Source organism: Triticum dicoccoides, chromosome 3B, assembly GCF_002162155.2.
Source record: "Triticum dicoccoides isolate Atlit2015 ecotype Zavitan chromosome 3B, WEW_v2.0, whole genome shotgun sequence".
Taxonomy (NCBI): Eukaryota; Viridiplantae; Streptophyta; class Magnoliopsida; order Poales; family Poaceae; genus Triticum; species Triticum dicoccoides.
In genome coordinates, this window is record NC_041385.1 from 463,155,445 (window position 1) to 463,168,073 (window position 12,629).

Genomic DNA, 12,629 nt, shown 5'->3' on the forward strand with positions numbered 1-12,629 from the left:
AAAGATGGATGAGCTTATGGGATTGTTTGCTACTAAGAGTTCTTATATTGATCCCAATGATATGCCTTTATCTACCTTGATTGAGAATAATAATGAATCTATGGATGTAAATTTTGTTTGTAGGAATAATTTTGGAAACAATGCTTGTAGAGGAAACTTTAATCCTAGACCATTCCCTAGCAATTCCTCTAATAATTATGGAAATTCCTACAATAATTCTTATGGTAATTTTAATAAGATGCCCTCTGATTTTGAAAATAGTGCGAAAGAATTTATGATCTCTCAAAAGAATTTTAATGCTTTTCTTGAAGAAAAATTGCTCAAAGTTGATGATTTGGCTAGGAACGTTGATAGACTTTCGCTTGATGTTGATTCTCTTAAACTTAGATCTACTCCTCCAAAGCATGATATCAATGAGTCTCTCAAAGCTATGAGAAGTTCCATTGATGAGTGCAAAGAAAGAACCGCTAGATTGCGTGCTAAGAAAGATTGCTTTGTAAAAGCATGTTCTTCTAGTTTCCATGAAAATAATGATGAAGATCATAAAGTTATTGATGTGTCCCCTATTAGATCTTTGTTTTGCAATATGAATCTTGATAATAATGGGACTGGAGATGAGTCAACTTTATTTAGAAGGCGTCCCAATAATTCGGAGTTTTTAGATCTTGATGCTAAATTTGGTAAAAGTAGGATTGGAGAGGTCATGACTTTAAATAGTATTGAACCCACTATCTCGGATTTCAAGGAATTTTATTATGATAGTTGTTCTTTAGAAAGTAGTATTTCCTTGCTGCAATCTGTTGTTAATTCTCCTCATGCTTATAGTCAAAATAAAGCTTTTACCAAACATATTGTTGATGCCTTGATGCAATCTTTTGATCAAAAACTTAATTTGGAAGTTTGTATACCTAAAAAACTTAATGATGAGTGGGAACCTACTATAAAGATTAAAATTAAAGATCATGAGTGTTTTGCTTTGTGTGATTTGGGTGCTGGTGTTTCCACGATTCCGAAAACTTTATGTGATATTCTAGGTTTCCATGATCTTGATGATTGCTCTTTAAATTTACACCTTGCGGATTTCACCATTAAAAAGCCAATGGGAAGGATCAATGATGTTCTCATTGTTGCAAATAGAAATTTGGTGCCCATAGATTTTATCGTTCTTGATATAGATTGCAATCTTTCTTGCCCTATTATTCTTGGTAGACCTTTCCTTAGAACGATTGGTGCAATTATTGATATGAAGGAAGGGAATATTAGATTCCAATTTCCATCAAAGAAAGGCATGGAGAACTTTCCAAGAAAGAAAGTCAAATTACCTTATGAATCTATCATGCGAGCTACCTATGAATCAAGTGCCAAAGATGGCACTAATTAGATCTATCTTCACTTTTATGCCTAGCAAGGGGCGTTAAACGATAGCGCTAGTTCTGAGGCAACCCAATTTTCGTTGTGTTTTTTTGTTTTTGTTCCTGATTAGTAATAAATTTTGCATGTACTTTCTATTTCTATGTGTTTTTATGTTTTAATTGGTGTTTGTGCCAAGTAGAACCTATAGGATAACCTATGATGATAGTTGATTTGATTCTGCTGAAAAACAGAAACTTTGTGCTCACGAGAAAAAATTCAATAGATCACAGAAACGAGCTTTTGCATTGATTCTTTTTGCTGCTGATCAATAAACAAATTTTTTAGGACGTCCTATTTTGTTAGGATTTTTAATGTTCCACAAGTTTGCATTAGTTACAGATTGCTACAGACTGTTCTGTTTTTGACAGATTCTATTTTTCGTGTGTTGTTTGCTTATTTTGATGCATCTATGGCTAGTATTAAGTGGTATGAACCATAGAGAACTTGGAATACAGTAGGTTTAACACCAATTTAAATAAAGAATTAGTTCATTACAGTACCTTATGTGGTGGTTTTGTTTTCTTTCACTAACGGAGCTTATGAGATTTCCTGTTGAGTTTTGAGTTGTGAAGTTTTCAAGTTTTGGGTAAAGATTTGATGGACTATGGAATAAGGAGTGGAAAAATGCTAAGCTTGGGGATGCCCATGGCACCCCAAGATATTCAAGAATAGCCAAAAGCCTAAGCTTGGGGATGCCCCGGGAAGGCATCCCCTCTTCCGTCTTCGTTCATTGGTAACTTTACTTGGAGCTATATTTTTATTCACCACATGATATGTGTTTTGCTTGGAGCATTGTGTATTCTAATAGTCTTTGCTTTTTAGTTTACCACAATCATCCTTTATGTACACACCTTTTGGGAGAAGCCTACTTGATTGAAATTTATTAGAAGACTCTATGTGCTTCACTTATATCTTTTGAGCTAGATAATTTTTGCTCTAGTGCTTCACTTATATCTTTTAGAGCACGGCGATGGTTTAATTTTGAAGAAATTTTTGATCTCTCATGCTTCACTTATATTATTTTGAGAGTATTTTAGAACAGCATGGTATTTTCTATGGATATAAATTGGTCCTAGAATGATGAGCATCCAAGTTGGGTATAATAAAAACTATCATAGGAAGTGAATTGGATGCTATGATCAATTTGATACTTGATAATTGTTTTAAGATACATAGGTAGTGATATTAAAGTCATGCTAGTTTGGTGATTATGAATTTAAAGAATGCTTGTGTTGAAGTTAGCAAGTCCCGTAGCATGCACGTATGGTTAAAGTTCTGTAACAAATTTGAAACATGAAGTGTACCTGGCTTGTGCATCCTTATGGGTGGCGGTCGGGGACGAGCGATGGTCTTTTCCTACCAATCTATCCCTCTAGGAGCATGCACGTAGTGCTTGGTTTTTGATGACTTCTAAATTTTTGCAATAAGTATATGAGTTCATTTGACTAATGTTGAGTCCATGGATTATACACACTTTTACCTTTCCACCATTGCTAGCCTGTTCGGTACCATGCATTGCCCTTTCTCACCTTGAGAGTTGGTGCAAACTTCGCCGGTGCATCCAAACCCCGTGATATGATACACTCTATCACACATAAACCTCCTTATATATTCCTCAAAACAGCCACCATACCTACCTATTATGGCATTTCCATAGCCATTCCGAGATATATTGCCATGCAACTTTCCACCGTTCCGTTCATCATCATCATGACATACATTACTTTTGTCATATTGTCATTGCATGATCATGTAGTTGACATCATATTTGTGGCAAAGCCACCATGCATAATGTTTCATACATGTCACTCTTGATTCATTGCACCATCCCGGTACACCGCCGGAGGCATTCATATAGAGTCATATCTTGTTCTAGTTTCGAGTTGTAATTCATGTGTTGTAATCAATAAAAGTGTGATCGTCATCATTATTAGAGCATTGCCCAAAAATAAAAAAAGGAAGGCCAAAAAAAGGCCAAAAAAAGTGTAAAATAAAAAAATAAAAATAAAAAGGGGCAATGTTACTATCTCTTTTCCCACACTTGTGCTTCAAAGTAGCACCATGTTCTTCATATAGTGAGTCTCATATATTGTGCTTCAAAGTAGCACCATGTTTTTCATATAGAGAGTCGCATATGTTGTCACTTTCATATACTAGTGGGAATTTTTCATTATAGAACTTGGCTTGTATATTCCTACGATGGGCTTCCTCAAATGCCCTAGGTCTTCGTGAGCAAGCAGGTTGGATGCACACCCACTAGTTTTCTTTTGTTGAGCTTTCATTTATAGCTCTAGTGCATACATTGCATGGCAATCCCTACTCCTCATGTTGACATCAATTGATGGGCATCTCCATAGCCCGTTGATTATCCTCGTCAATGTGAGACTTTCTCCATTTTTCACTTCTCCACACAATCCCCAATCATTATTCTATTCCACCCATATTATTATATCCATGGCTCACGCTCATGTATTGCGTGAAGGTTGAAAAAGTTTGAGATTATTTAAGTACGAAACAATTGCATGGCTTGTCATCGGGGGTATAGAAGTTGGGAACATCTTTGTGTGACGAAAATGAAGCATAGCCTAACTATATGATTTTGTAGGGATGAACTTTCTTTAGCCATGTTATTTTGAGAAGACATGATTGATTTTATTAGTATGCTTGAAGTATTACTATTTCTTTTGTCAATATGAACTTTTATTTTGAATCATTTGGATCTGAACATTCATGCCACAATAAAGAGAAATACATTGAGAATTATGCTAGGTAGCATTCCACATCAAAAATTCTATTTTTATCATCTACCTACTCGAGGACGAGCGGGAATTAAGCTTGGGGATGCTTGATACGTCTGCAACGTATCTATAATTTTTGATTGTTCCATGCTATTATATTACCTGTTTTGGATGTTTATGGGCTTTATTTTACACATTTATATTATTTTTGGGACTAACCTAATAACCGGAGGCCCAGCCCGTATTGCTGTTTTTTTGCCTATTTCAGTATTTCGAAGAAAAGGAATATCAAATGGAGTCCAAACGGAATGAAACCTTCAGGAGCGTGATTTTTGGAACTTGGAGTGCAAGTCAAGAAGAAAATGAGCCGACCAGGAGATAGGAGGGCGCGCCCACCCATCCTGGGCGCGCCCCTGTCTCCTGGGCCCCTCGAGCGGCCACCGACGTTCTTCTTCCTCCTATATATACCTATGTACCCCGAAAACATCCCATCTTGGAGCCTACACCGGCGCTCCGCCAGAGGGGGAATCGACCACGGAGGGCTTCTACATCAACACCATAGCCCTTCCGATGAGTTGTGAGTAGTTTACCACAGACCTTCGGGTCCATAGTTATTAGCTAGATGGCTTTTTCTCTCTTTTTGGATCTCAATACAATGTTCTCCCCCTCTCTTGTGGAGATCTATTCGATGTAAACTCTTTTGTGGTGTGTTTGTCGAGATCCGATGAATTGTGGGTTTATGATCAAGTTTATCTATGAGGAATATCTGAATCTTCTCTGAATTCTTTTATGTATGATTGAGTTATCTTTGCAAGTCTCTTCGAATTATCGGTTTGGTTTGGCCTACTAGATTGATCTTTCTTGCCATGGGAGAAGTGCTTAGCTTTGGGTTCAATCTTGCGGTGTCCTTACCCAGTGACAGAAAGGGTTGCAAGGCACGTATTGTATTGTTACCATCGCGGATAAAAATATGGGGTTTATATCATATTGCTTGAGTTTATCCCTCTACATCATGTCATCTTTCTTAATGCGTTACTCTGTTCTTATGAACTTAATACTCTAGATGCATGCTGGATAGCAGTCGATGTGTGGAGTAATAGTAGTAGATGCAGGCAGGAGTCGGTCTACTTGTCATGGACGTGATGCCTATATACATGATCATGCCTAGATAATCTCATAATTATTCGCTTTTCTATCAATTGCTCGACAGTAATTTGTTCACCCACCGTAATACTTATGCTATCTTGAGAGAAGCCTCTAGTGAAACCTATGGCCACCGGGTCTATCTTTAATCATATAAGCTTTCAATCTACTTTTATTTGCATCTTTACTTTTTGCATCTATATTATAAAATACCAAAAATATATTTATCTTATCATATTATCTCTATCAGATCTCACTTTTGCAAGTGGCCGTGAAGGGATTGACAACCCCTTTATCGCGTTGGTTGCGAGTTCTTTGTTTGTTTGTGTAGGTTCCTGGGACTTGTGAGGAGCCTCCTACTAGATTGATACCTTGGTTCTCAAAAACTGAGGAAAATATTTACGCTACTGTGCTGCATCACCCTTTCCTCTTCAAGGAAAACCAATGCAAGCTCAAGACGTAGCACTAATTAAGCATGGCATAAGCAACTATAATCTCTAAATGTCATTGCAAACATGTTCTTTCATAACAGGCTGAATCAGGAGCGATGAACTCATCATATTTACAAAAGCAAGAGAGGTCGAGTTCATACCAGCTTTTCTCATCTCAAACGGTCCATTATATATCATCATTATTGCCTTTGACTTGCACGACCGAACGGTGTGTATAATAATAAGTGTGTACGTGCATTGGACTAAGTTGGAATCTACAAGCATTCATTTCAAGAGAGAATACAAAGTAATATGGGCTCTAAATTAAATCAACAATCATGCATATGAGAGCCGCTAAACATTTTCAATATGGTCTTCTACTCTCGACCCCCAAAGTAAAGAAAAGAAATAAAACTATTTACACAGGAGAGCTCCCAACAAGTAAAAGAAGAACGAGAAATCTTTTTGGGTTTTCTTCTTAATTACTACTACAGCATGGGAATTAAGCTAACTAAATTTTTTTGGTTTTCTTTAGAGTTTATCAAACACACAAGAAGAAAACTAGAAAAAGAATTTAAACTAGCATGGATAATACAATGAAAGAGTATGAGCACCGACAACTATAATAGTGTGTGAACATGAATGTAAAGTCGGTGAGAAATACGTACTCCCCCAAGCTTAGGCTTTTGGCCTAAGTTGGTCTATGGCCATGGGTAGCCTGGCTGATATCCGTAATTGTAGCTGGGGTCATACTGAGATGCAGCAGCCATTGCCTCCTCAGCTGCTGCCTGATGGCGAGCTGCTTCCGCCCTCCTCTCGTATTCATTTGCCTCCTCCCTGGTGACAACATACGTTCATTTTGCCTGATAATCAAAAAGGGTAGGAGCAGGGAGAGTAATATGGACAGCACGACGTCTGTCAAAGGTTAGTCGATATTGGAGGAATTGGTCATTCCTCTCAAGAAATTGATGACTAAGCATAGCATTATGATCTAAATAAGCAGGAGGCAACTCCGTATCATTTTCATGTATAGGTATCTCAAGATAATTAGCCACACGGATTGCATAAATTCCTCCGAAAAAGTTTCCAGCTAAACCATTATGATGCAACCTACGTGCAACAATTGCCCCCAAGTTGTATTGTTTATCACCTAATACAGCACTCTTGAGAACACAGAGATCAGGGACACACATGTGACATGCTTCATCTTTACCATTAATGCATCTACCAATGAAGAGAGCAAATAATGTATAGAAGGAAAATGAATGCTCCCTATGGTAGCTTGTGTTATTTCCCTAGATTCTCCCACAGTGATACTAGCAAGAAAGTCTTTACATTCGGATTTACCAGGTTCATTAACACTTCCCCACTGCGGGAGTTTGCAAGCAGTAGTAAAATCTTCTAGGTCCATGGTATATGAATTATCATAAATATCAAATAGGACATTTTGAGAATTGTGCGAGGACGTAAATTTAAACCTTCTCACAAATGAATCAGTTAAATATCGGTACTGCGGGCACTTATCTTGCATGAATGCATCAAGGTCGGCATTACGCACATATGCATCAAATTCATCCTTGATACCTACTGCAACCATAAACGGCTCTGACGGCCATTCACAAGGCCGCACATCAGCTTCCCTTGGTGGTTTGTCGTCCGGCTCACGTATCACGAGCCTGGGTCCTTTCTTTCTTGAGGAACCACCTTGGCACATTTTCCTGAACATATTTCTTTTTTTGCAATATTTCTAAAAAAATTAGTAACTTCAAAATAAAAGTAAATAAAACTGAACAAGATTGATAGCAACTACTCCCATAAGTGCCTAGAGCCTATATCATGCATCAGAATTACTTGGGACCTCATAAATTTAACATGCAAGCTCAAGAGCAGGGTCACCAAGGCAGCAAGAATTCGCAATGAATAAAGCACTAGAACAAAAACTAATTGGATCAATGGAGGAGTCACATACCAAGCAACAAGCTCCCAAAGCAGTTTTGCAAATGGAGCTTTGAGCAAGGAGATCGAAAATCGCAGCAAAATGAGCTAGAACTCGTGCTTGAGCTGGATGGGGATTTTTTGGCAGGAAGATGGAGTGTGTGGGTGCAGGAATAAGTGGAGGGGGTCCACCGTGGGCCCACAAGATAGGCGGGCGCCCAGGGAGAGGGGGCGCGCCCTCCACCCTTGTGGCCAGGTGCTTGACCCCCCTGCAGTGTTCTCAGTGCCTAAAATCCTCAAATATTACATAAAAATCATACTAAATTTGCAGGGCATTTGGAGCACTTTTATATTTGGGATATTTTTTTATTGCATGGATAGTTCAGAAAATAGACAAAATATACTATTTCTACTTTATTTATTCTAAGTAACATAAAGTAAAGAGAGGGTATAGAAGGTTGTGCCTTCTAGTTTCATCCATCTCATGATCATCAAAAGGAATCCACTAACAAGGTTGATCAAGTCTTGTTAACGAACTCATTCCGAATAACATGAAGCTGAAGAAATTTCGAATAACACTAGGTTACCTCAACGGGGATATGAACATCCCCAATAATAAGAATATCATACTTTTTCTTTGCAGTAGGAAGAGGAAATCTAGAACCTCCAAATATAATTGATGGAATTTTCCCAATAGAGTTTATACTATGAACTTGAGGTTGTTTCCTCGGAAAACGTACCGTGTGCTCATTTCCATTAACATGAAAGGTGACATTGTCTTTGTTGCAATCAATAACAGCACATGCAGTATTTAAAAAGGGTCTACCAAGGATAACCGACATACTGTCGTCCTCAGGAATATCAAGAATGACAGAGTCTGTTAAGATAGTAACATTCGCAACAACAACATGCACGTCCTCACAAATGCCGACAGGTATAGCAGTTGATTTGTCAGCCATTTGCAAAGATATCTCAGTAGGTGTCAACTTACTTAATTCAAGTCTAGGTACAAGGAAAGAGGCATAACACTAACACCAGCTCCTAAATCACATAAGGCAGTTTTAACATAATTTGTTTTTATGGAGCAAGGTATAGTGGGTACTCTGTGATCACCAAGTTTCTTAGGTATTCCACCCTTAAAGATATAGTTGGCAAGCATGGTGGAGATTTCAGCTTTAGGTATTTTCCTCTTATTTGTAATGATATCTTTCATGTATTTAGCATAAGGGTTTGTTTTAAGCATATCAGTTAAGCGCATACGTAAGAAAATAGGTCTAATCATTTCAGCAAAGCGCTCAAAATCCTCATCATCCTTTGTCTTGGATGGTTTAGGAGGAAAGGGCATGGGTTTCTGAACCCATGGTTCTCTTTCCCTACCATGCTTCCTAGCAACAAAGTCTCTCTTATCATAATGTTGATTTCTTGATTGTGGGTTATCAAGATCAACAGCAGGTTCAATTTCTATATCATTGTTATTACTAGGTTGAGCATCTATGTGAACATCATGATTAGCATTATTATCAGGTTCATGTTCATCTCTGGATTGTGTTTCAGCATCAGAGCTAGAAGTATCATTAGGATTCTCAGGTGTTTCCACATTAGGTTCACTAGAAGCATGTAAAGTCCTAACACTTTTCTTTTTCTTCTTATTAGAGGAACTAGGAGCATCTAGATTATTATTCTAAGAATCTTGTTCAGTCCTCTTAGGGTGGCCTTCAGGATACAAAGGTTCCTGACTCATTTTACCAGTTCTAGTAGCCACTCTAATAGCAAAATCATGTTTATTATTTAGTTCATCTAGCAATTCATTCCGAGCCTTAAGTAGTTGTTCAGCTTGAGTAGTAACCATAGAAGCATGTTTATTAGTGAGTTTAAGTTCACCCTTAACTCTAGACATATAATCACTCAAGCATCCTATCATATAAGCATTATTTTTCAATTGTATACTAACATAATCACTGAAATTTGCTTGTTTATCCATGAAATCATCAAATTCATCTAAGCACTGGCTAGCAAGTCTAGTAGACGGAATTTCAACTTTATCGTATCTATAGAGAGAATTTACCTTCACTACCTGTGTCGGGTTATCAAGACGATGTGTTTCTTCGACAGGCGGTATATTAAGACCATGTATTTCTTCAATAGGGGGTAGATTCTTAACATCTTCAGCTTTAATATATTTTTCTTTCATTGATTTCTTTGCCTCTTGCATATCTTCAGGACTGAGAAATAAAACACCTCGCTTCTTCGGAGTAGGTTTAGGAATAGGCTCAGTAGTTGGCTCAATTGGTTCATGAACTGCTTCAGGAATTGGCTCAGGAAGAGTCCAATTATTTTCATTTGTCAACATATTGTTCAATAATAATTCAGCTTAGTCGACTGTTCTTTCCCTGAAAACACAACCAGCACAACTATCCAAGTAGTCCTTGGAAGCATCAGTTAGTCCATTATAAAAGATAGCAAGTATTTAATTTTTCTTAAGAGGGTGATCAGGAAAAGCATTAAGTAATCGGAGAAGCCTCCCCCAAGCTTGTGGGAGACTCTCTTCTTCGGTTTGCACAAAATTATATATTTCTCGCAAGGCAGCTTGTTTCTTATGAGCAGGGAAATATTTAGTAGAGAAGTAATAAATCACATCCTGGGGACTACGCACACAACCAGGATCAAGCAAATTAAACCAAGTTTTAGCATCACCCTTTAATGAGAACGGAAATATCTTAAGGATGTAATAATAGCGAGACTTCTCATCATTAGTAAATAGGGTGGCTATATCATTCAACTTGGTGAAATGTGCCACAACAGTTTCAGATTCAGTGCCATAGAAAGGATCGGATTCAACTAAAGTAATAATCTCAGGATCAACAGAGAATTCATAGTCCTTATCAGTAACAAAGATAGGTGAAGTGGCAAAAACAGGGTCATGTTTCATTCTAGCATTTAGAGTCTTTTGTTTCAGCTTAGCTAGTAGTTTCTTAAGATCTGATCTATTATTGCAAGCAAGAAAATCTCTAGCAGTTTCTTCATCCATAACATAACCCTCAGGAACAACAGGCAATTCATAATTAGGGAGAGAACCTTCATCATCGCTTTCATCAATAATTTCATTCTCAATAATTTCATTCTCCCTAGCCCTAGTAAGTTTTTCATCAAGAAATTCAACTAATGGCATAGTAGTATCAAGCATAGAAGTAGTTTCATCATAAGTATCATGCATAGCAGAAGTGGCATCATCAATAACATGCGACATATCAAAATTCTTAGCAGTAGCAGGTTTAGGTGTCGCAAGCTTACTCATAACAGAAGGAGAATCTAGTGCAGAGCTAGATGGTTGTTCCTTACCTCCCCTTGTAGTTGAGGGATACATTTTTGTTCTTTGATCTTTCAAGTTCTTCATAGTGATCAGAAGATATAAATCCCAAGTGACTCAAAGAATAGAGCTATGCTCCCCGGCGGCAACAGTGCCAGAAATTAGTCTTGATAACCCACAAGTGTAGGGGATCGCAACAGCTTTCGAGGGTAGAGTATTCAACCCAAATTTATTGATTCGGCACAAGGGGATCCAAAGAATATTCTTAAGTATTAGCAGTTGAGTTGTCAATTCAACCACACCTGGATAACTTAGTATCTGTAGCAAAGTATTTAGTAGAAAAGTAGTATGATAGTAATGGTAACAGTGGCGAAAGTAAAGATAGGAGTATTGTAGTGATTGTAACAGTGGCAACGGAAAAGTAAATAAGCGAAGCACAATATATGAAAAGCTCGTAGGCATTGGATCAGTGATGGATAATTATGTTGGATGCAATACCTCATGTAATAGTTATAACATAGGGTGACACAGAACTAGCTCCAATTCATCAATGTAATGTAGACATGTATTCCGAATATAGTCATACGTGCTTATGGAAAAGAACTTGCATGACATCTTTTGTCCTACCCTCCTGTGGCAGCGGGGTCCTAGTGGAAAGTAAGGGATATTAAGGCCTGCTTTTAATAGAGTACCGGACCAAAGCATTAACACATGGTGAATACAAGAACTCCTCAAACTACGGTCATCACCGAGAAGTATCCTGATTATTGTCACTTCGGGGTTGTCGGATCATAACACATAATAGGTGACTATGGACATGCAAGATAGGATCAAGAACTCACATATATTCATGATAACATAATAGGTTCAGATCTGAAATCATGCACTCAGGCCCTAGTGACAAGCATTAAGCATAGCAAAGTCATAGCAACATCAATCTCAGAACATAGTGGATACTGGGGATCAAACGTCCAGCAAGCCTACGATGGAATTACTCACGCACGGCGGTGAGCATCATGAAATTAGTGATGGAGGATGGTTGATGATGACGATGGTGACGAATCCCCCTCTCCGGAGCCCCGAAAGGACTACAGATCAGCCCTCCCGAGATGTTTTAGGGCTTGGCGGCGGCTCTGTATCGTAAAATACGATGAAACTTCCTCTCTAATTTTTGTCTCCTCGAAACGGAATATATGGAGTAGGAGTTGAGGTTGGTGGAGCAGCAGGGGGCCCGCGAGACAGGGGCGCGCCCAGGGGGAGGGGGCGCGCCCCCCACCCTCGTGGACAGGGTGTGGGCCCCCTGGCCTTCATCTTTTGCCAGTATTTTTTATATTTTCCAAAACTTATCTCCGTGGATTTTCAGGTCATTCCGAGGCAGTTCTGCTGAAAACAGCGTCAGTCCGGGTTAGTTCCATTCAAATCATGCAAGTTAGAGTCCAAAACTAGGGCAAAAGTATTTGGAAAAGTAGATACGTTGGAGACGTATCACTATCCAACATGCATCTAGTGTATTAAGATCATGGAGAAACAGAGGAATGCAATAAGAATGATGGCATGTTGTAGACGAGACCTATTCATGTAGGAATAGCCCACATCTTGTTATCCTTAATAGCAACGATACATGCGTGTCTTGCTACCCCTTCTATCACTAGGAAAGAACAC